This window comes from Lepidothrix coronata, unplaced genomic scaffold (genome assembly GCF_001604755.1).
Source record: "Lepidothrix coronata isolate B3197 unplaced genomic scaffold, Lepidothrix_coronata-1.0 Scaffold133, whole genome shotgun sequence".
Classification (NCBI taxonomy): Eukaryota; Metazoa; Chordata; class Aves; order Passeriformes; family Pipridae; genus Lepidothrix; species Lepidothrix coronata.
Window position 1 is genome coordinate 909593 of NW_016690313.1, and position 23007 is coordinate 932599.

General features: G+C 36.3%; 1 long non-coding RNA gene across 4 annotated transcripts in view; it reads left to right on the forward strand.

Annotated features, from left to right (window-relative positions):
- LOC108503203 overlaps window positions 1-23007 on the forward strand; it is a 78014-nt gene that overhangs the window by 43470 nt on the left and 11537 nt on the right. The window contains exon 8 of one of the 4 annotated variants that reach the window (XR_001876761.1): window positions 2120-3842. The exons of the other annotated variants lie outside the window; for them this stretch is intronic. This is a non-coding gene — a long non-coding RNA (uncharacterized LOC108503203). Of the gene's footprint in view, window positions 1-2119; window positions 3843-23007 lie in introns of those variants that run through there. 4 annotated transcript variants of the gene reach the window in all.

Sequence of the window (23007 nt, forward strand, 5' to 3'; positions counted from 1 at the left end):
AGGAGACAGAGGTCTTCAGTTATATTGTTCATAAATAATCTGTAAACCCATGTATTATTACACAGATAGGATTGAATCCAGCTTAGTTCCTGATGTATCCTCTTAGAGTTGTGTAGGAAAAAAGTTAAATGTGGACTATCTGCCCATGTTAAGATGGGACTGTACTTGCAGTAGTGTCCTGTCTGTTACCTACATGCAGCACTGCCTTTTTTTCCTTGTTGTGAGTTAAATGAAATGCTGCACGATTATTAGGTTTACTCATTGAGTTAGATCTTCCACTGAGCTTATTAGAAGTTGCTAAACTAAAAAACAAAAGCTCAGTTTAGAACTTCCTGAACATACTGAAAATAAATCATTGCATTTTGCAACTTTGAGAGTAATTACAGAATTCTATTGCTAAAGTCAGTGGAAGTAGATTTGACAGATTTTTCTCTAAATTACTCAACCACCTACAGGTATTATTGCCGAGATTCTTTTGAAATGAGAATAAATTTTATGGAGTTACAACAGCAGAGTGAAAGGGTAGGTTTGATAGATTCCCTGAACTGTTTCAACACCCACAGGTATTATTTGTAAGAAAACAATCATGCAGAGCCTTCAGCTGGTTAGAGAGGGCACAGCATTCCATCTTCACCTGACATCCTATCTGTTCTCTCAACATCCTGTGCCCCCTGCCTGCCACCCACTCCTCCCAAAACAATGCTCACCAAGAGAGTTTTGTGTGAATGGACAAGAATATGAATGTTTTTAAAGGAATCTGAACAGTATAGAAAACACATTGTTTGGGGGGGACGAAAAGGATTGAGATGGGAGAAGAAAAACTGTCTTAAAGGATTGATTAGTATTCTTCACATTCTTTCCTAATTAATCAATGTTATTCTTTAGTTGTTAGAACCTCTCAAAAGCAATTATTTACTGGCTTAAAAGCTGAATGTAAGAAAAAATACTCAAAAAGATGAAATTGAAGGTTTTATTTGCTTTATTTCTCTCTTTTTAGTTTGGCTTGCTTCAGACTTGCAAAGACTAGTTTGTTTTTTCAATTATTCTAAATAACAAAGTCCTGAAATATTCGGTGTGGGTTCTTCACATTTCATAAACTTTACCTAAATGGGTTTAACATGAGGACCTGAAGTCTGTAAAGATCAAACATTACAATGTTGAGCATTTCTCAAAGATGCTGGTTTCATGTTATGGTTTTATTTCAATACACTTTAAAAAAAAAATTATTCCTCTATTGCCTAAAAGATCCAAAAAGACTGGGCCTGTTTATAGTGCATGCACTAGATTTATTATATGTCACACAAATATAGTTTCCTGTACCTTATAGTGTAATTTTATGAAAATTTAGAAGACTACTATTATATAATTTAAAATTTGACCGTTTTTCCAAAGAGCTTTTAAACATGTTTACATTCTTTTTCTGTTTTAATAATCTGCTGTGTTTATTGTTTTGAATCTTGATTACTTAAATTCAATATTAAAACATAAATCTTTCCATTTAAAAATAAAACTAGTTCGGTTTTATTTTGAATATATCAGGGATGAAGATCAAAACTGTCTTCTCAATTTGTGGTCACTTGCAGTTTCCAAGGGCATTAAAATAAATTACTGCTAAACTTATTCTCTAGAAAATGACACTAAATCCTAAATCTTTCTCTTTGTCTTGCTGAATAATGTTTTTCATAACCCTTACACTAGGAAATAGAGAAATCACCTTACTTAACTTAGTACAACTGAAAACAGTGAAGTGCTGAACTGCCAAACTCTGCTGACTGAGCCAAGGCTTTTCTTAAGAGCATCCAGAACATGGGAGATTTCTGTTGTGCCAGCTCAGAGAGCTGCAGCCCTGTTGTGCTCAGGTCTGATTTATAAGCTGCAATCTTTTGCCCAGAACTAGTGATAAACATCTGTATCCCATCACCATTTGGGTCTGGTCACCAACCTGTGTTTCTTTTTCAGCTTGATCTTCTCTGCAGATTCTCTTCTGCACAGGCACAGACACGCTGACCTCTTAGAAGTTCAGAATTCCTTTCTATCTCAGTGGCTCGAGAATTTCATTATCTGAATGGCATCTGATGGATCTTCACTCCTCTGTTTTTGTCATATGTTCTTCTTTCAGCAGTCAAAACAGGAATCCTACCTTCTTGGACTTGTGAAGAGCTCTCCCAGATTGGACAACAGGCAGACAACTGTGCGCTACAAAATGTGTTGCAGCCTGTGCCATGAGCTGAAGTGACTGTTCACTGTTCTTGTGAATCTTTTTCTACCATTGCAGCAAAGAAACCAGTTGCCAGTATTCCTCACTGTGATTTTTTTCCCTGAGCCATCTCAGCTGCTTCACCCAGCTAAGTCATCTGGGTTCCATGCTCTCTGTCAAGTTGTCATGCTCTAGTGTCTTCTATACAAAAAACTATTTCACGTAATTTATAGGTAAGTGGGATGCTTTCCGAATTTATAACCTCGGATCTTAAAGGCAGCAGTTATTCAAAGTAAAGGTACCATTCCTTTGAGCAAACTAGCAGAATGTGTGGGCATTATATATCTAATTCTGTAAATTAACTGCAACCCTGAGTTGGCCTCTCAGTCAAAGTTGCAAACTGTTCACTGGTTCAGAGACAAATTTACTTCTTAGCACAAATGTGATCGTCAAAGCACTTCAGGAGAATGGCTGAACTTCAGCTTGCTTTGCCCATTTGGAGAGACCCAAACGTTTACCTCTTGCTAGAGCAGGATGGTTGACTGTGTACCATTTCTCTCTCATGACAAGGGGACATCTCCCCACAGTCATTTTTGGTGGTGTCCCGGTGTTGCCTGCCAGGAGGAAAGGGGAATTTTATCAGTTACCAGGATTCTGGCAGTTCTTGTTTGTGCAGGTAGCCCAAAATACAGGTGTATTTCAAGAAATGATTTAGTTGTATTAAGATAAGAAGTATATTCTACACTGCTTCCCAGACTGGGCTGTAAACAATAGTTTAACAAGCACATCTGTGTCCCAGAATGTAAGTACCTCCATATTTTTGCATTGAAGCTTACTTACAGTCCATGATCACTACTAATCTTGACATCTTTGAAAATGTAGAAGGAAGAAATGGTATGTGAAGAAGGAAAAAGTGGTCCTCAGTTAGGAAAAAAAAGGTATTTCATGAGCTGCTCTCCCAATCTTTAATGACATAGAGAAGGAAAAATATTCTCAAAGACCTTGATATAACCATTAACTCTTTAACAGATACAGAACGTGGTCTAAGGACTAGTTTCTGCAGAAAGAGACAGTTATCTCACAGAAGTCTTAAAGAATTTGGATAATTCACAACAGACAGAGTAAAGCCTGCAGTAACATGGTTTTGCCCTGCCAAGACTGAAAGTAGAACAGACTTTTCTGTAAACAAGTTTTGTATAGACAACCAGGTGTCTGTTGAATGCTTTGTGGTTAATCACATATCTCCCAAAATCCAGAAAATTCACTTCCAAAGCCTGTAAACAAGGGAACAGGTCACCAATATTGACAATAGCTGAGATAATTGACAAAATTTTTTTTGATAATTGCGAAATATATCTTTAGACTTCCAAATAACTGCCAGGAAATAAAATTTGAGATAGCTGTTATCTGCCAGCAGTCCTTATTAAAATCCAGATTGAATTAAGGCTTTAAAAAACTAGAACAACCAGGAACCATACAGCATTTATACTTATGAGAACAAATTCCATCTAAAAAAATAAATGTGGAAAGACTTGGAAGAGTCTGATAATATGGTCAAACTTTCATGTGTAGATCCTTCAAAAGCTCAGAATAAAATTATACTTAGTTGTTCTTCACTCCTTATTTCTTGATTCCTTGTCAACTTTGTCAAAACTCTATTTTTCTCCTGAGTTTGTTTACAAAAATTATCTCTTTACTTTTGGAAATAGTTTTGTTTTACTTTGTGGCACATTTGTATTTAATTTGACTTACAGATATGGAGGTGTTATACATATGGTACTCCAGTTATAATAGAGGGAATGATAGTATTCTGTTTTGCTGAAATTCCAGCTGGTAGAAAATTAAGTGTGCAAGCAGTCATGCTCAGCAGAAGAGTGTAAAACTGAGAGGTGTGTCTTGTAGCTGCTTATTTAGAGGTCAGAGTTGTTTTCACTGATTCCTTCAGCATTAATGATGGTAGTTAGAAATATTTGTTCTTCTGTATTTTTTCCTGGTTTTGGCATTGAGATGGAAGACCTAAACAGTTTTTCTTCTTCATAAGGTGCTGATTTGTCTATAAACAGGCAGTTCTTCAGCACTGTTTGAAGCCCTGATTGCTGACTCCAACCGTGATGTTCCACCACAAAGGGCAAGGGAGATTCTCAAGCCTAACGCTCTGGTTAGGAAGATGCCATTTCAAAAAGCTTCCAGCTCCTTTTTCTTAGGTGACTCTTAGGCTGTCATGTGATCCAAGTCTTTATCAAGTGTTGTGCTGCTTGGTTCCCACCAGTGCCTTGGGCAGGTTGGCTCTCCTGGGTTGTAGTCAGCACTTCAACCAGGTGAAGGGCTCGGACAATATGCAGGAATTGGATGCTCTGAAAATGTTCAGTGAAGAAGGTCTGTAAAAACTCTATGCTGGAGTTTTAACTCTTTCAGATTGGCTAGACCATTTGCCTAACCTTTATTACCATATTTAGTATCACATATTCTCTCCCCTCCCCCTCTTTCTCTGTGTTTTCTTTAAATGAAGACCACGTCTTTCTTATGTCACGTAAACGAAAATGCGGTTTTGAAGATAACTGCAAATGTCACTGAACAATGGACGTTACATGAAGGAAAACAACCTGGTGTCAGGAAATATAACAATCAAGGGACTGTTTTCCAATGGCAATAGCAGTTACATTATTTCTAAATTATATAAGTTTTTTATATGTAGGGAACTTGACATCTTTTAAGTAAAGGTGTAAATAAAGATGATTCCAGCCACAATTTACTATCGAAAAACATATTCACTACTTACATAAAACATAGATTTTTTAGAAAAGAATTACTTCTGTTGGTCTTGCAGAGATGTATTATTGCTATACTTAGTTTGTAAAATACTTGCAGTATTCTTCTAAGGGAAGAAATTTGCTTAAAAGCTCCTTTTCACATACAACTTTAATAACGCAAACTCACATTTGGTTTACCCTTAATGTAATATACTTGAATTTTACCATGTATATTTTCTGCCTGGCTAAGGTTACATGTAGCTCTTTCTCAGAAAACTTTCGGGGCTGCACACTTTTTATCAGTATTGTTTTTAATTTATCCTTACATGAAAAATCCCACTACAGAGAACGAAAATAAATGCGAATATTGGGCTTCTGTTCAACCCTAAACATCGGACCGGTCTTATGGCTCCTCTCTGAATGCCAGTCACAGGATGCAGATATTCCTGCAATTTTACATATTTTTCCAGGGCTGGCATCTGGCTGCTCTGTAGATTCCTGAGGCAGTTCTGTGAGCACTGTTGAGATGCCTCCAGGTCTGCCATGTGACGGAGTTGCAGATGGAGCACTTGCGCAATGCACTTTCCTTTTTTCCTGGTTTAATCATCCCAGGGAGTCTGTCGTGTTTCTTTGTGAGAGAGAGTATTTGTACATGCTAAAAAAAAAGCTATTTCACCCTTTTAAAAATTAATAAGCCTTCAATTTTTAGAGAAAATTTGGAGAAAATCTTCTATTACAGGGAGCCTTTCCAAACTCCTATATCTCTAAGTTGTTTAATTTGATGCCGTATATAGAAATTTGTTTTGAATGCTTGTTTATCAAAATTCATTCCCTATGTTTAAATACCAGCTGAGAAAAAATCAGTGGGGAATTTAAGACAATTACTGAGCAGATACCTGATTAGGGATGCCTCTACTCATTGATGTTAAAGAACTGAAAAAAAATAATGCATGATAAATAGCATAATTTCTGAAGTAAAAAAAATATCCAGTGCTGCTTCTGTACAAATGTCTCAAATATTTATGGTATAAAAAGGAATTGTTTCAGATTGTTCAAATGTTGGTATTTATAATTACTGCAATGTGAAATAATGTAAATGCATGTTGCATGTAGCATGTACTGAAATCTGGGAAATTTGGACTGAAGTGTGGCTTATTCTTAACTTTGGATTGTAGAAGGCCACTTACTAATTAAAAGCAGTAAAATATTCTGGCTTTATTCTTAGAAAAACCATTACAGAATAGATTTTTTATTTCTAGAAAGGTGCATGTGTAGCTAATCCTTTAATAAAATGGCAAACTTTTCCCGAGCATATGCTCATTGCATTTTATCATACTATTTAGGAACTATTCTTTGTCTTCATAGCAGTCTTAATTTAATATTTGCATAAAATTCTTCAGATCATTTCATTATTTTGTTTAATAGTGTTCTCCTCTTAAGATTACAGCCTTTTCCATTAAATTGCAAATTATGCAAACAAAGTACGCCCACTTAAGTTTGGCAGTTTTTCATTGCCAAATGACTATTGTTTCACTGTTCATTTGTTCAAAGGATTACTTTTTAAATTAGTGAACTAAAATGAAAAAGTGCATGTTTCTGTTCTCTTGTTTGTAACCCATAATTTTCCTAAGGCCAATTTAAGGTATATTGTCTTTTAGAATGACATTAAATTAGACCTCAGTCATCTGCTTCCTGTCACTTTCTATTATTTTGTACTTGTTCATCAATCCTTGGGGGAAATCAAAGCCTGTGTGGCTCCCATTTGAATCTGCATAATTCTCAGTGATGGCTGGGTCAGGAGGTGCCTCCCCATGATATTTAAATTTCTACCATAACTGGAGTCATTAACCCTTCAATGACATGGTCATTCTAATAATCTTGTTAGCATGTGTTATTCATTAGAATAAAGTACTTTCAATCTTAAATTTAATTCTAAATTATAATATTTTGATATTAATAAGAATGTCAGTGGAGTTTTATAATACTCATATTTTTTTATTCATGTATATATATATTATTATTAAATCCATTCTAGCTGCATCCAACAGCAATCTTTATAACGATCCTTTAGTCTTTTTCTTCTGTTCTTGAAATGATTTAAATGTATTAATTTGGTTTCTTAATATGCAAGCTATTTTGCTCCTAGAAGTTAAATTCTGGTTGTGCTTAAGTGCTACTTGTAAAACTCAGATTAACCAAGGGTAGCTCTGGGAGGCCAAGGGCTGGCGACACTGCAGCTCATTGTCACAACAGCACCACCAGAATGATGTAAAGGTATAAAGGAATCAAATACCTTCATAGGTGAGGAGATAGGCAGAATTTCTCCAGTTATTTTACTGGAAACATCGGATAAGAAGAGACACTGAAAGGTGGAAGTGCTCTGTTGTTCAGGAACATGGCATGGTAACAGCTGATCCTTCAACTGAACGATCACTGTCCTGTTTCTTGTCCTGGCTTAAGTTTACAATCCTTATCTTGGCTTCCACTCTGAATGCCTGGGAAAAGGCACTTAGTAGCTTCTGCAAGCGTTCAGATCTATCATATGTGTTGGTTTTATAAGATGCTGTGGGAAGTTAAAATCCTCATCTTGTTAATTCAAGACAAAGTAGTATTAATTTTAAAGCACTGTGCATTTGCACTCTCTGTGAATGCAACAAATGCACCACAAATGGTGGTGAAGTTTGAAAAGCTCTACTCCCTTCTGTCTGCAGGCAAATTAAGTCACTAATGTGTGCCTGGTTAGGAATCCCTCAATCCACTGGATTCTCTGAATCATACAAGTCTGCTGAGAGACAAGCAGGTTTTTTCCAGCTGTCAGATCATCTGAGAGGTCTCGGTCAAATACAGTGCTTAAATACTGTACCCCTTTCACTTTATGGTATGGCTTTTACCTTATTTAATGTATTGACAGATAAAATCTTTCATGAAATGGTATAAACACTGATCTTCTCCCTCATGCACACAAAGACCTGGATTCTTCCGTGTACCCAGTTTACACCGTGGGGCTGTCAGGGAGATGGTTCCAGCTCTTTGATTTTCCACGTAGCCCCAGGCCCCTGCGTTGCTGTAGCCTCTGCCAGCTGGCAGTGGTTCCCTAGGGACCGTTGCAACATGGGCTTTAGAACTCCCTGCACTTTATCTGTCCTTCCCCAGTTACAGCACACAAGGCTGCACACACGGTGGACAGAAAACAACCCACCGACAGTGCTCTCAGCAGGGAGCCACAGTAAGACCCTGCTTCTTTGGGGGGGTGGATATAATGGTGGAGATACCAGGCCAGAAAGAAGAAATATTTGAAAAAGTTTGTATTTTTGGTCATGCCATGCAGAGTGTACAACTCAAAAACTAGCACTGATCACAGTCTCTCATTTTTGGAGCATATCCTCCACGTGCTTCTTGGGTTGTTGCTCCACTTTACAGTGTTGTCTCAGTTTTCTTGGCAGCTGGTACAGTGCTGTGTTTTGAATTTCCTGAGAATAACATCGATAAGACACTGATGTTTTCATTGTTGCGGAGTATCCAGGCATACTCCAGCCTCTTACAGAGGAGGTAAAGGAAACAGTTGCTTCATCAGATGATTTCACCAAAGGGACTTGGTCAAGATGTGGCCTGTCCCAGCCATTTATGCTGTAGGTCTGACTTTTTCTTTTGAAAGGATCCCGTGTAATGGCTCCAGATAATACCCCAAAATCTCAAGGTGTTGTAGAGCTGGACTTGAAACAAAAAATATTATTTTGATGGCTCTGATTAAAGAGGATTCTTCCATTATTTTAATATCTGACCCAGCTACAAGAATTCCCCAGTTTTCAGTTGATGAGAAGCTCATGGAACTGAGTGTTCACTCTGTCAAGAGAGACTGGCTCTTACAGCTACAGCTTCTCAGCTGAGAGTCCCACAGTATTGTTGCTATGGCATTTCTTGATGTTTCAAATACACTTTATGGTGTCAACTATCTCTGTTTTTTAAATAGACTTGTTTTGTAGATGTGTTGAAAGTCTTCAAAGTCCATTGCTTTTTATGTATATTCAGCAGTTCTAAGGTCCTGTTCTCCAGATCTACCCCCATTCTGGTTTTGGTTGTGGTTTTTTTGATTAATTTTTGTTTTCAGATTTTTTTTGTGTGTACATAGATCTTTACTTGGATTTTTTTGTGGGGTTTTGTTTGTTTTTAGTTCAAAAATACCAGAGAATTTCAATTAGTACACCACTTAGAAAAAAACTAATCAAGAATACCTGAATAAATTTCTAAGCTGAAGTATCTCACTGTGGAATATTCTGTGATGTGGCAGGCAAAGGCATAAAAATGCATTGTGAAGCGAGAAAAAGTCAAATAGAAAATAAGAACTCTTTTTTAATCACCAGATCATTAACTTTTAAAAAAACTTATTGCCAGATGTCCTTCATTTATCAGTCAAAAAATTGCATTTAGTTTTGATATCTTTCTAAAACATCTATATATGACTGCTTTTACCTAAAGAAATTCCCTGGTGGTTTTGTTATCTGGTATCTTAAGAGAGGCTATATAACACCTTTTACCTTGTCATTTTGTGGACTAAAACGTAGCTGGTCAGTAAATTGCACCTGTAAAATCATCTGTAAAACCTGTGTATCAATCAGCCAGAATACAACAGATCCTCCAGCCCTCCTCAGGCCAGGACCTGCTGGATGGAGAACTAAACCCTGCAGCAAACAGCACTTTGCCCATTCCTTTTCTGTGAACAGGGAGAAAAGAGTTTCAGGAGAGGAAGAGTAGCGGACAGAGCACAGAAATTCCTGCATTTCTGGTCGTGACAATTCTTGAAGGCTTTTTGTTGGCAGCTGGGGCAGCTGTTGAGCTGTGAAAGTATCCTTGATGCAAGGCAAGGGGAGGAAGGTACAGGGAAGAAAGAAGGGGATGATTGTAGCAAAGATTATAATTAAGACATCATTGAGACAACAGTGAACAGTATTTGAAAGATTTTAAGTGAAGGAGGTCCAGAATATGTTTATGTTAAGGCCTTCAGCACGTGATTTGGGAAAATTGAGTGGGATTTGTTGGTTTCTTATGACACAAGCTGCCTTTTGGGCAAGCCACTCTTCCTCTCAAATGAGAATAACAGCACATGCCTACCTTTTGTGATCTGAAGAGAGGTAAATAAAAATGGAAACACATTGAGATAGAATAGAGTGTTTAACATTCTAAGAATATGAAATCTAGTTTTATACAGTGGCTATTTTAATTAGTTTTCAGAGAAAAGCAAGATGAGATAGTACATTTGTATCTATAGAAATTACACTCAAATATAGTATTAAACAGGGCTTGGTATTTTCTTTCTTTAATTCTACTGACTTTTGTCATATTACTTGATGTAATGTGACAGTAAAAAGTATAATCTCTATACAGAGTAGAATAGATTTGCTTATTTATGTTACTTTTTCTGTGAATACAAACTATTTACCCACTGTGCTTCCAAGATAAGTTTAATAACAGAACTCCCTGGCAGTGTTTAAAACCTTTCAAGACAAGCACACCTGGCAAGATTTGCAGAACGATGGCATCAGTTCTTTTATGGAAGTAGACAGAAGTTTGGTAAAGCTTGACCAATTTTTATTTGCTACATTTTTCTCTAAAATGTGGAAATGGCCTGAAGTAAAGGCCTGTGACTGACAAGACATTTATTTAAACTAAAGCAGAGGAGATTAGGAATTAGAAATCTTCATGGTGGATGGGTCAGGTCTACTGATGGCTTTTAAACTTGATGGTCTGAATTTAATCCCTGCATTTGGAAATCTCTGTCTGTCAGAGAGTGGATGGCACCACTCTGAACCTGAACTCTTTGGTTTGGGTTTTTTTTTCTGAACATCCATTCACTGCTGGAAATAAGTGTGGGTGTACTGTTAGTTTGACATGTTGTGTCTGTTCTAAATCCCTTATCTGATCCTTCCCTCCCTTGCTCTTCTGTCATCATTTACCTCCTACACGTAATATCCAAAATCTCTACTTCCACATTCCTTCTATCTGGTTTTCACTAAAAGCATATAAAGATGATAGTGAGAAATATAACTTGTAAGAAAATGAACATATTTTCCAGCTGAATGTTTTGCTATCTTTTCTAAATATACTATACCTTGTTGTGTATTTGTTAATTTATGGATTAAATTGATGGAAGAGTTTAGAAAATAGGATGCCTCATATACAGTATACAGATCCAAACTGTACAGGAGGTAGGATCCATTCCCTCAGTGTGGAGACACTTTGTTTTCATATAAACTCTGAAATAAACTTTTTAAACTGAAAAGTTTGAGGGATTATTTCAGTTATAAATAAAGCTATTCTAAAGATACTGAATTAATAAGAGTTGCAGTTACTATATGCACTTTCCTGCCTGGCAGTATTCCACTTCATTTGAATTTAACCTTGAGATTATGTTGCAGTGCACAAGGATTATTTATTTTTAATAAATTGACACAAGAACCACAGACTAATTAAATGTTCATATTTACAGGGGGTTGGTAACATATTCTATACAGTGCCATTATTTTCAGGTCCCAAATATACTTTCTAGAAATTTGATAAAACCTATTTTAAAAAAGCTGCGTCCCTTTCCATTAACTGGAAAACGAATTTAAATGCTTGTTTTTGACATAATTATTTTGGTCATGTATTTTGGAAAGGATATCTCCATGCCTTCAAAAATTCTGAACTTTAGAATGAGGATTTTTTTGTATTTGTGAAATAGCCCTTACTACATGTCATCCTATACAACACTCACCTCCTCCAGAAATCCACCTGTAGTGTTACAAGTGCAAAGTTTAGTTATTCTAAAGAATTCAACTCCTATTCAGGTATTAAATAAAATAACTCAAAATATAATGGGAGTATTAAACCTTATAATTACTGTAGTTTCCAATATAATAGAACTGAAGTTGGTTAAAGATTGAGTAGGAGACAAAATGGGAACAAATTGAGAGGTGTTTTTCTTTAAAGCAAATAGACTTTTTATGTATTGTAAGACACAGACTTTTTTTAAAAAAACAACTAAAAAGCATAAAAAACCCAAATGTGCCAGCTCTGACATTTCCTGTCTGATGACAACGATGAGATCCAGCCTGTTAGGGCTTAAAATGAATGTCTTGTCTAATTTGTGCTCTTCAAATTTATTTCTTTCCTCCCAACTGTCTCATTTTACCCCACCTGTCACACATCACGCTTTCACACCCCTACCTTACTTTTTCAGATTTTACAAGCTTTGCCTTTTGTTTTTCCTCATCTTAAATGTGATCCAGCCTTTTCTCTTTAACTATTCACTCGAGGTTTTTGCTTCTTTGTTGTTTAATGTCCTCATTTGTGTGCTGTTTACTCTTTTATTTGTTAAATACGTTCTAGAACTCTTAATGAAAAATACAACAGTAAATTTAAATGAATGTAAATAATAAAAATATTAGTGCTTAAAAGCATGGATATTTCCCTTAAAACCAAACAATAATCACATGATGTCTTTAATCATATAGTTTAAACAAAACATTAATGGAGTCTCTAGATGTACTATTGATGTTATAAATGTTTAGGATGTTTATTTGGATCTTACTAGAAATCTGGTATTCTTCTTAGAGGTTTGGAAATTCTATGCAGCTGAACAACAGCAGAGTTGGAATAAGCACTGGTAAAGGGTGTGCAACTTGCAAGTCACCAACCTTTTTCACATATTGAGATTATATTATTATATTATTTCACTTATCTGAGATATAAATTGGCTTCTTATAAATTGACTCTGTTTATGTGTTACTTATTTTGAATGATTTTATGTTCCCTAAACCAAGTACTTGCAATGTTTGTATATTGGGCATGGGTGGCTAACTAACTATAGGTAGTCTGTACTGGTAATTTCATTAATTAAATTTTTTTATTAATAGCATTTGGGTCTGGACTTGAGTCAAAATATGCCATAGGGTGTCAAGAAGTTTTGTTAAAGCCTCTAAACCACTGGAATACAGATGCAAATGCCAGAAATGTAACTTAGTAATGATGTCAGTGTGTGATCTGAAATTCGGTTGACTTGCTTAAGCAGGTAGTTAAACCATATATTCTTAATTTTGAGTTATAATTGACAATAAATGACAAGTGAATTTAGTTTCTTTTTAACCTGTTGAATTCTTACTTTCATAGTTCTTTTCATTTCTTTTTATTTCACGCTGAGAAACATTTTTGGCTTTACTTTAAAGAGGGCACTTCTTCTTTCCTGTCATGATAATCCTGAATTTTATTTTTGTTTTGTTGTTGTTTTTTTTTTACAAATATCATTCAACTTTTTCATTTAAGATTCCTAAATACATTCTTTAATGCTGCCTGTCACACATTAATGTCAGTGACTCTAAGCTATGTTTAAGTTATCCACTGGCATCTAGTAATTATCCAGAACCATGAAGTACAAGGCAATATTCCCTGATGTGTAAAATTTCAATTCTGTATGTAATGCTTCAGTCTTAAACACATCTAGATCAAAAAGTCTCAGTTAAATTTTGATATGAAATGTTTTAAAGTTTTTGTTGTTTTTTTTTTTTCTTCCTCATGGATCCTTTAAACCTGAAATTATTGTAGCACAAACCAGTTTAAATACATGTCCAAGCTAAAATGGTGTCAAGGTGATCACACAACATATGTCACAAACCTCTTTTATAATTTATATTGATTTCCTTGATTCTGTTCTCTGAAAAGCTTCTTATGAAAGGTTTAAATTAAATCAGAATGAATCGTAATATGTTTTGCTGGTAGGGATTTAAACAATGGAGTCTCCTTTACACAGAATTGGTCTAAACCATTGATAATTTTCATCCTGTAACATGCTGAAGGTGTACAATAGCAATTCTGTAAATGAGCATAACAGGGAGCTCTTGCATCCTCCTAAATCTTGTGTTTTGCCCTTTATTTTGAGGTATCACTTCACACAAACTGCTTGCATATAGACACAGTGCATTGGTATCAGACACAAAGTATGTGGATTCTGATACCTTTTCATCAGTTGTACACCAAGAATTCTATTTTTTAAATGATATCCTGCCAGCTTTTTCACAATCCATTAATTCCTGGATCAACATCAGAAGGAATGTCAGAGCCGAGTGAAATTCTTGTAAGACACAGATGTCAGGATCAAAAGTCAGAGACATTCTCAGCACAGCAGGGAAGGTTGCTTGTTAGACCTTAATCGTAACAATTAGTATCTGCCATGTGACATTCTCTATACCCTGCCTATATTTCTGTGAAGTTCCAGGCATGCTGAAAAGAGAAAGTATTTACAGAAGTTGGGTAGAAAAGTACGTGGGCCGTTAAGCTCCTTGTTTCCCTTTTTTGACTTGATTTGCAAACTTTTCTGTGGTGTCTTCCCCTAAATGGTAAATTAAAAATAGATTGCATCAGCCTGATTTTAGATGGAAATAATTTGACATTAAAAACATGTCATTCTTTTCTGGCTCTATTATGTGAAGGTATTCCTTTAATGTACATGGTTAATGATTAACTAATCTTCAAGGGAAAAGGCTGCTGGTAACTAGATTTATCTGCCCTGATATTGTAGTTTACCTGGTAGAAAAAAAAACTTGTATTTTTAAGAGTTAATGGTTAGAATTGTTCATGATTAATAAGTTTGTTGTTTTTTTTAACCATCTGAGCTCTAAATAGTTTGTTTTCAGAATAATAATCTCAGAATTGAAAAAAAAAAAAGAATCTCAGTGGATTAGAGAATAGAGGACACTGAAATGCTCACCCTCCTTTCTCTCAGTGTGTTACATTATGGTATTGGCATTCTAAATTTAAGCAAAACTTTCAGGAACAGACAGGCTTACAGGCCTGTATTTGTCATTCCTCAGTGTGCTATGCTATAGGCACATCACAGGTTATTTTTATCACAATTCTTTATCCTCTTAACCTTCCTTTAATTATTGCACTGATACAGCAAAGGCTGTCAGGCATGAGAACTAAACTTTTCATTTTGGTGTAGTGGAGAAGAGCAGGAAAGAAAAGGGGGAAGAAAAGTATCCCTGAAGTGAGGAAACAGGATCTTTGGAGCATTGAAAGTGTTAATTAATAGTAACTTTAATAACTTATAGCACTTTATATAATATATACAACATTACACATAGATATCATATAGATGAATAATACTAAATATAGCAAGCTGGTCTTGTTAGAGATGGGTAAGTTAAGTAAGCTACCCCAAAATCCCTCATATTTTCCTCTGCATTAAAGATAGAGAGAAATGCAATGTGAGGAAACAATGACAGAATGGCTTAAGGAGCCTCACATTTGATCTAGAGGTGTAAGAATAGGTTTCACCCTCCAGACAGTCTGAAAGGAGTTGGTCAGTTTGGCTGGGGAATCCAAAATGTCTGAATATAAGATTTTGAAGAATTTAATGACTACAATCAAGCAGCAGATGGAGGAGGATGAATGTTGAACAGTAAAATTGATAATTAGTCAAGAAAAGGTGATTGTAGACCTGGGCAACATTTTCCAGTGCCCTCTATCTCATGAAAGGAGAGGGTCTAAAATGGAAAGAAATAGGCATTTCAGATAATGAATTTAAGGAGTATGAATATGATGAGTACCCAGAGAGAATGGATTATGACAGTGTTAGGTTCTTTATAATAGGAGAATTAAAATATTGTTAGGAAAAAAGGTCAAGTATAAATAGAAAAAGTTATAACTTAAGTTTGGGAAGATTAGGTCAAAAACTGGTCAGAAATTTCAGCCTCAGAAATGCAGGAGGTAGTGGTAGGTTACAGAAGAACAAAATAATGGGAGAAGAATATATCCTTTTGATTTTTCAGTTAAAAAAATCAGATCTGGAAAAAAAAAAGGAGGGGATAGAGAGTGCACATTGGGAGATAAATATGAGGAAGGATTTGAGAAGGAATTGTAGGTGGAAGAGAAGCAGTGAGACTGGTGTCCTCTAGAGTGGAAAACAGCATCTTTGAACTGAGAATACGGCCAAGATATGAAAAGAAAGAACAAATGTCTTGTGGGAATGATTTATATATTATCAGTATAGATACAAGAATTATATTTTGTACCAGCAATTTTATCCAAATTGCAATGGGAACACCTGTGTTTGGATGTCTCCAAGCATGGAGGCTCCACAGCCTCCCTGAGCAGCCTGTGCCAGTGCTCAATCCCCCTCACAAGGAAAAAGTGCTTTGTGATGTTCAGATGGCACCTCCTGCCTTTCATTTTTGTGCCCATTGCCTCTAGTCTTGTCCCTGAGTATCCCTGAAAAGAGCCTGACTGTGTCATCTTTGCACCCCTTCAGCTATTTATATACATTAAATGTGCTTTTTAATGTATATAAAGCCTCCTCTTCCCTGGGCAAAGCAGTCCCAGCTTTCTCAGCCTTTCCTCATGGGAGCTGCTCCAGTCCCTTAATCAGGTTTGTGGCCCCTTGTTGAACTCTCCAGAGTATCCAGGTGTCTCCCATACTGAGGAGCCCAGAAAAGAGCACAGTTCACCTCCCTCCTGCTCTAAACTTCTGGGATATTTTACAGGTTTCCCCAGCACACCACAGGCTGTAGCAGAACTTGCCACCTGTGGAATACACACAGATGATAGGAAACAAGACATATTTTTGTTCTTAAATTTAAACTTTAGAGATGCAGGTGTGCTAAGGAGCTGTCCTTTTTCCTAAGAAGAAATATATGCCAAAAAAATTAACTGTTTTATTTGTCTGCATTTTGGCTGAACCCCTGATATCTTGGGGATTTCGGACACACATAAATAGCAATAACAGTTTATTCTTATGTGCCACATGTTTTGCATGTTAATATCTGAGAGGAAAATAGCAGCCTACAGGAAAGCCATTAATCAGAAGCACTAAATGCCAAAGGTAAAAATTTATTAATGCACTAATAGCTTTTTCTTCTTCTTTCCCTGCTGCTGTCATTCGGCTGCTTTCACTTATCTGCAGTTTCCTCACTTTCCAGGAGTATTTACACAAACATGCCCACTTTCAGCGCTGTGAGAGTGTTTAATACTGAAACAGAAGTGGGAAACAAGTAATGCTCTTGTGTGATTTGACTAGAAACATAAAATTACTGCCTTAGAGGGAAAACAAAGTCTGTGAGAAGCTGGAAATGAGTCTCACAACTAACCAGGCAGACCAGGTCTTCAAAAGCTGTGAGCATTACACTGACATTGGTATCTTGAGGAAGAGGGTTTGGTTGATCATTCTTTGCATTTGCCAGGTAAGAGAAATCCTACAGCAACTGCTAAAAATGATTTCTATTTACTTAGGTTTTTTTATTTGAGAGAGGAATCGTCTTCAAACTATGCATGAGTGTGTATTTTTACAGTGTTGAAGAATAATGTTAATTCCTCTTTTATATAAGCATGGACTTAATGATCCCCATGGGTCCTTCCAACTTGAGATACTCTATGAATAAATAAGAGTAAATGGACAAGAAAGTAAAACTATGTTTTGAAAAGGCTTAATTAGCTCACTTTTGATTGTCATCTCACCTGAAATACTAGCAGAGCAACAATTAGCTGTTGTCCATGTGTTTCATTTTCTTACCTCTTGGTTTTTTGGTTGTTTGGCTTGTAGTCAGAGGTTTGTTTTCATTTCATTTCATTCCAGTTTTACATTGTTCAAATATTTAAAACCCAAGAAGTGATAAAACCCAAGATTTGTTTTGTTTTGTTTTCATTTTAACACATAAAATAAATATCTTCTGGAAATAACTTTAAAATCTCCAATTTAATTAACTTAATTGTAGTTGGTTCTGTAGTATCTACAAACTGAATGTGGACAAGGAGAAATGCCTTTAATTTAATGATGAGGAAACACCAAAGAGCTTCCAGTGCAATAGAGAATAGCTATTTGGAGGCCCATTTTGTAGGTAAGTCAGGTCCAGTGTGTTCTTCACTTAATTCCTTGACTGACTGTTAAAAATTTGAAGAGGTTCATCCATGCCTCTTTAAAAAGCTTTAAAGAGGTTTATGCTTCTTTAGAGATGCTCCATATTGCAGCTTACATGAGCAATTTTGTATTTATATATTTGTATTTATGTATGTGCATATGTACCTATCTGCTAATGAAAGTCTATCCTCAGAGTAATTTACCATATATATGTTAACCATCCAGGACCACATTATGCTTTTTCACTCTGAGAATGTCTTTTTTCCCCTCTATGGGCTGTATAAAGTCAAGAGACACTAAAAGTAATTAAGTCTCAAAAGAGCCTGAATAAACTAAAGCAACTTGTGGATTTAAGGTAAATATTCAAGGTGGTTCTTATGTAAATTCTTCTGTGCTGAGGAGAGCCAAGGCACACCAACCTGTTTGATTTTTCCTTTTTGAGAAGCATCCTGTTTAAAATAGAACTGGACAAAGAATGAATTATGGCACTAAGAACAGATTTTGTATATTTGATAAGACATTGATTTCTAATATTTGTCTAGTCATCAAGTGCTTTGACTCCTGAAACTGCCATGAAGTTCAGAAGTGTTCAGACACAATGCATGAGAAAACAGCTGGGTTATACTTTTATGAGCTCTAAGAGCATGCAGCATTTCACATTCTTAAGAACATTCTATATTCATTTACTTTTAGCCATAAGTCAGTGCTAAAACCTCTTTTTGTACTAAAGCTGTAGAGTTGTCCAAATCTAAAGAAATTAATGACATATTCGACAGCTAGGATAAGAAAGAGATGATCCTTGGGAGCTTTACTTAATAATAAGTCTTTCAAAGTAATGAAATATATATTGTTAAATGCTAGCAGACTCACGAGGATCCAATTAGATATTCCAGGGTGGTGTTGGCTCGTGGGTTGCACTCGATGGTCTCAGAGGTCTTTTCCAACCTGATTGATTCTGTGATTCTGTGATTCTTCAGGTACTGAATGTACTGTCATTGACATCTGACAAATATTTTTTCCAGCCCTACTCTTTAATTCCCATCCACCCACAATTCTTCAGTTTCCCTACTTTACAAGGAAACTGTATGTTTTTTGTCAAGAATGACATGACATTAATTAGCTTCTATCTCAAATATCCTGAAGAGTGTCTGGATTTTCTGAGATGGCTGTGACTTAACTGGCTTCTTCCAACTCAGTGTTTGATTAGGTGTCCAACCACTGGCCTCTTTGAGCCTATTAAATGTTTTCTTTTTTCTTGCATTGTTCACATCTGAGCCTTATTTTTCTTTCTTTCTTTCTTTCTTTCTTTCTTTCTTTCTTTCTTTCCTATCTTTTATCTACTTCCCCTATTTCTTAAACGTTTAGTGCCACTCAGTTTCTACTCTTCTTTCTTTGGTTCTTATCTATTCCAATTTTGTCTCTAATAGTTTCTGTCATTGCTTTATTTGCTTATTCTAGATTCCTTAATCCTTTACCTCACATCTTATTTTTTCTACTACCAAATTTCTCTTACTTTCTTACTCCTCCACTACTCATACTACCTATTATTCAAGTCTTGCAACTTGTGCATTGAACATTCCATTGCTTGTAGAGAATTCCATGCATTTGGCCAGTAAATCTAATGCTTACCTTACACTGCTTATGACTCTCTAGCTTCAAAGTTATCAATTAAATCTATGTGTTAAAAGCAGCTCCTATAAATTCTCAATGAGCAGGCATCTATTTTACACCCCTCTGGGTGTGAATGGCAGGTCAGGATTAGTCCAGAGAATAGACCTGAGTCTTTGTGCTGTGCTACAGATGTGAAAGAGGTCTTGAAAACCACTTCTTATTATTAAAATAATAAAACACAAAAACATTCTTTGGAATGAATAGTCCCAAATAGTCATTTTACAATGAATGATTCGAGAGGCCACAATCCCACACTCATATATCTTTTGCTTAAGAAAGAAATACAGATTGTTATGAAGCACAGTAAACCAAATGATAACATTTGAGCAAGGGGACATTTGGAAAACCGGAATGTAAACAAATTAGATGCTCTAGAGAAATGTGTACTATAATGTGTGTATTATATCACTGGAAATCAGCATATCTACAGTTTACACGGTTTTGCTTGCTAATTAATTAAGTAAATAAGCAAATCTTTATGACAAAAATTAGTATTTGGAACTAGGTAGAGATTTTCCCTGTATTCATTATTAGTTTTTTTTTTATTATGATAGCCTTTATAATATGCCATCTTAAAGTTGAATGCTATGTCAATCAGGGATTCACAAAAATTTTCAGAACTTAGATCTTTTGTGCCATGAATAGTCTTTATCTGAAGGTCCAAAAACCTTCCACATGGCACTGAATGGATCACTTGACTAGAAAAGCTTGTTTAATTGTCTGATATAGCAGATCCCACCTGTCCATTTGACTGTGATACTTGTATATTTAGCTTCATTTATATGCAAACATCAGAAAAGTGCTACTGTAGTTTTTCCTGCATTCCATTAAAAGGAAGTAAATTATTTGCAATTCATGTTTATAAAAGAGGAGGATTTCTGAATGTTCATCCAGATGCTCTGCAATTAAATTTGAATTAAACCTCAGTCTGCAGCACCTGGGTCACAAACTTAACTACAGATCTTTCTTCTTCTGCTGGGAGGGTGTAGGAATGACTCAGTTACATGACATACGGCCAAGGGAGTTTTCAGAAGAAGGTATAACTCATAAATGCATTCAAAACCAATTCCTGTTGGTGGCCATGAAACCACTAGATACTTTACCAGGATTGGAAAAGAAGAAAAAGACAAAAAACAACACAAAGTCATTGAACTATATGAGGGCCTGGATAGCCAGAGCATCACATCTCATAATAATGACTGTTCCAGTCTGACTACCAGGGACAGCTTGAGAGTTTGTTAAACACTGTAAGAGAAAATCTGCATTGAGGATACTGAACATAAGTAACTCTGAATGCCACTTAGAAACAAATTAGATTGCTAGGGGGCAAGGGTTCTAGTGCAGGTTAGTGAGGGGATAACCTAAACCAGCTCAGTCTTGAGCTTAGTTCTCAGAACTGAGAGCTCAGCAATAGTTCTGCTATTGGCAGGCATTTGGAATGTTGACTGCTCCATTCAACTGAGTTATTTATCTAATTGTCCGAAATCCTCTACTCTTTGTATTTACTTAAGTAAATTTCTATGCAGGGTTCAGAATTGCTCATATAAAAAGCTTTACTCAGCTCAGTCCAGCCTAGAATCCAGCCCAGAACAACTTATTTTTGAACCAGATTTTGAATCATATAAATACTGAAAGTGAAAAAGTGTGTCTAAGAGTAGGCTACATTTCACCTGTGAAAAATATTCATACTCTCAGATATTCTATTCAGAGATAAAACTTCGGCTAGAAAAAACCCGTGTTTTCAGTGTCACTAAATGTAAAACCAAAATTATGTTCTAATCTGTTATTAAAGGTGGTGCTGGGAGAGAAACAAAGGAAGAGTACAGAGAACTCTGAAGCTGGAGAGAATTACAGATCTCTTCACAATTGCAGAACACCTGGTGATTATGTTAACTGCCAGCATTAACTACCCTTCTCCTCGTTTGTTTAAATGGTGGAATGTGTACCCGATAACACCTAAGGTCTTTTGTGTCCATTCTATTCTAGGATGACTATTTTTTAGCCATTTAAACAAAAAAACCCCCAAAAGACAAAAGTACAAACCTCCCCCCAAAAAAACTCCCCAAACCCCCAAAAATTCAAACCTTGAAATAAGCAAGAAAGAGGTGATGCTTTTGCATGAAGTGACTCAGGACAACAACAGCAAAATCAGTTTGTCTTATAGGATAAACTGAAGGACTGAAGAAATACCATTAACTTCCAGGAAGTAGAGGATTTCTTTGCCCATGAGTTAGACAAAGTGTCCTACATTACATAAGCATAGACTGGCTTATTCTAAGTTAATCCTTGTTAATTTATTCCTATATCATGTGGCCTAGTGAAAGGTATCAGCTTTCTTTCCAAGCCTGGCCTCCCCCCTACCCTCACACCACAGCAGTTACAGCTGTGCCATTTTCACTGCTGCTTTCACCAGCCTGGTTGCCCTGACAAATGAACAATCCCATTGAAGGTCATACCTGTTTGAACAATCCACCTTTTCTGTTGGGTAGCCAGTTTTTTTTTCCCCTCTCCTTCACGCCCTTTTCAAAAGCAGATTTATTTCATGAAACATTTTTGCTTTAGTCTCTTCATAAAAGATGCATAACATCATGGGCCCTCAGTCTCAGTTTCCTGTCTCTCTTTTAATGCTTCTGCACCCTTTCAAGTCAATCATCCTTTTATTTCATATCTTATGCTTGCATGCTGTTCAGACAATTGACAATACACCTGAGCTTTCATGTCTGAGGCACTTACCTCATACTGATGTAATGACAATAATTTCTATCAGGTTTTGCTGTTTTTCCTGCTGTAGTTCTGCTCAAAATGTGTTTTGTGTGGCACCTTGTCCAAGAGTTTCTAACCACAGCATCACAAAATTGTAGAATCATTTAGATCATTGAGTCTCATCATTAACCCACTGCTGCCAAGTCCACTACTAAACTATGTCCCCTGGTGCCACATCTACATATCTTTAAAATACCCTTTAAAATACTCAACCACGCCCCTGGGCAGCCTATTCCAGTGTGTGGCAATCCCTTTGGTGTTAAACCATGATAGGTTGAAAAGATGGTCTCCATCATTTTTCAGGTGAAAGGCAATCAAAGAGAACTGTTTGTCTTTTTTACGTTTCGATTTCTCAGCATCACGTTCACATTATTATCCCATATAATCCCACACCTGGCTCAGCCACATAGCTCAGCACCAGGCAGTGTCCAGCACAGAGCTCTAAGTAAGACTTTTCCTGCAATTCCAGCAGCAGCTGCTGAGCTGCCAAACACCAGGAGTGAAGAGCAAAGGAACCGCCTCCCACTGATCCCTTTGTTCGAGAACAGGAGTCCTACATGAGGAGGAGGGTATAATCCAGAGGGAATACAAAGGGCCCAGGGATTAAGGAGAGGTGGAATGGAGGGAGTAGTAACCACTTGGGACAGAGGGTGAGGAATACAGGAGACAGGGAGAGGTAAAATGCAATGTCAATGAAAAGATGACTTAAGTCATAAACAGAATGGTTTCATCTCTGAAGTTCA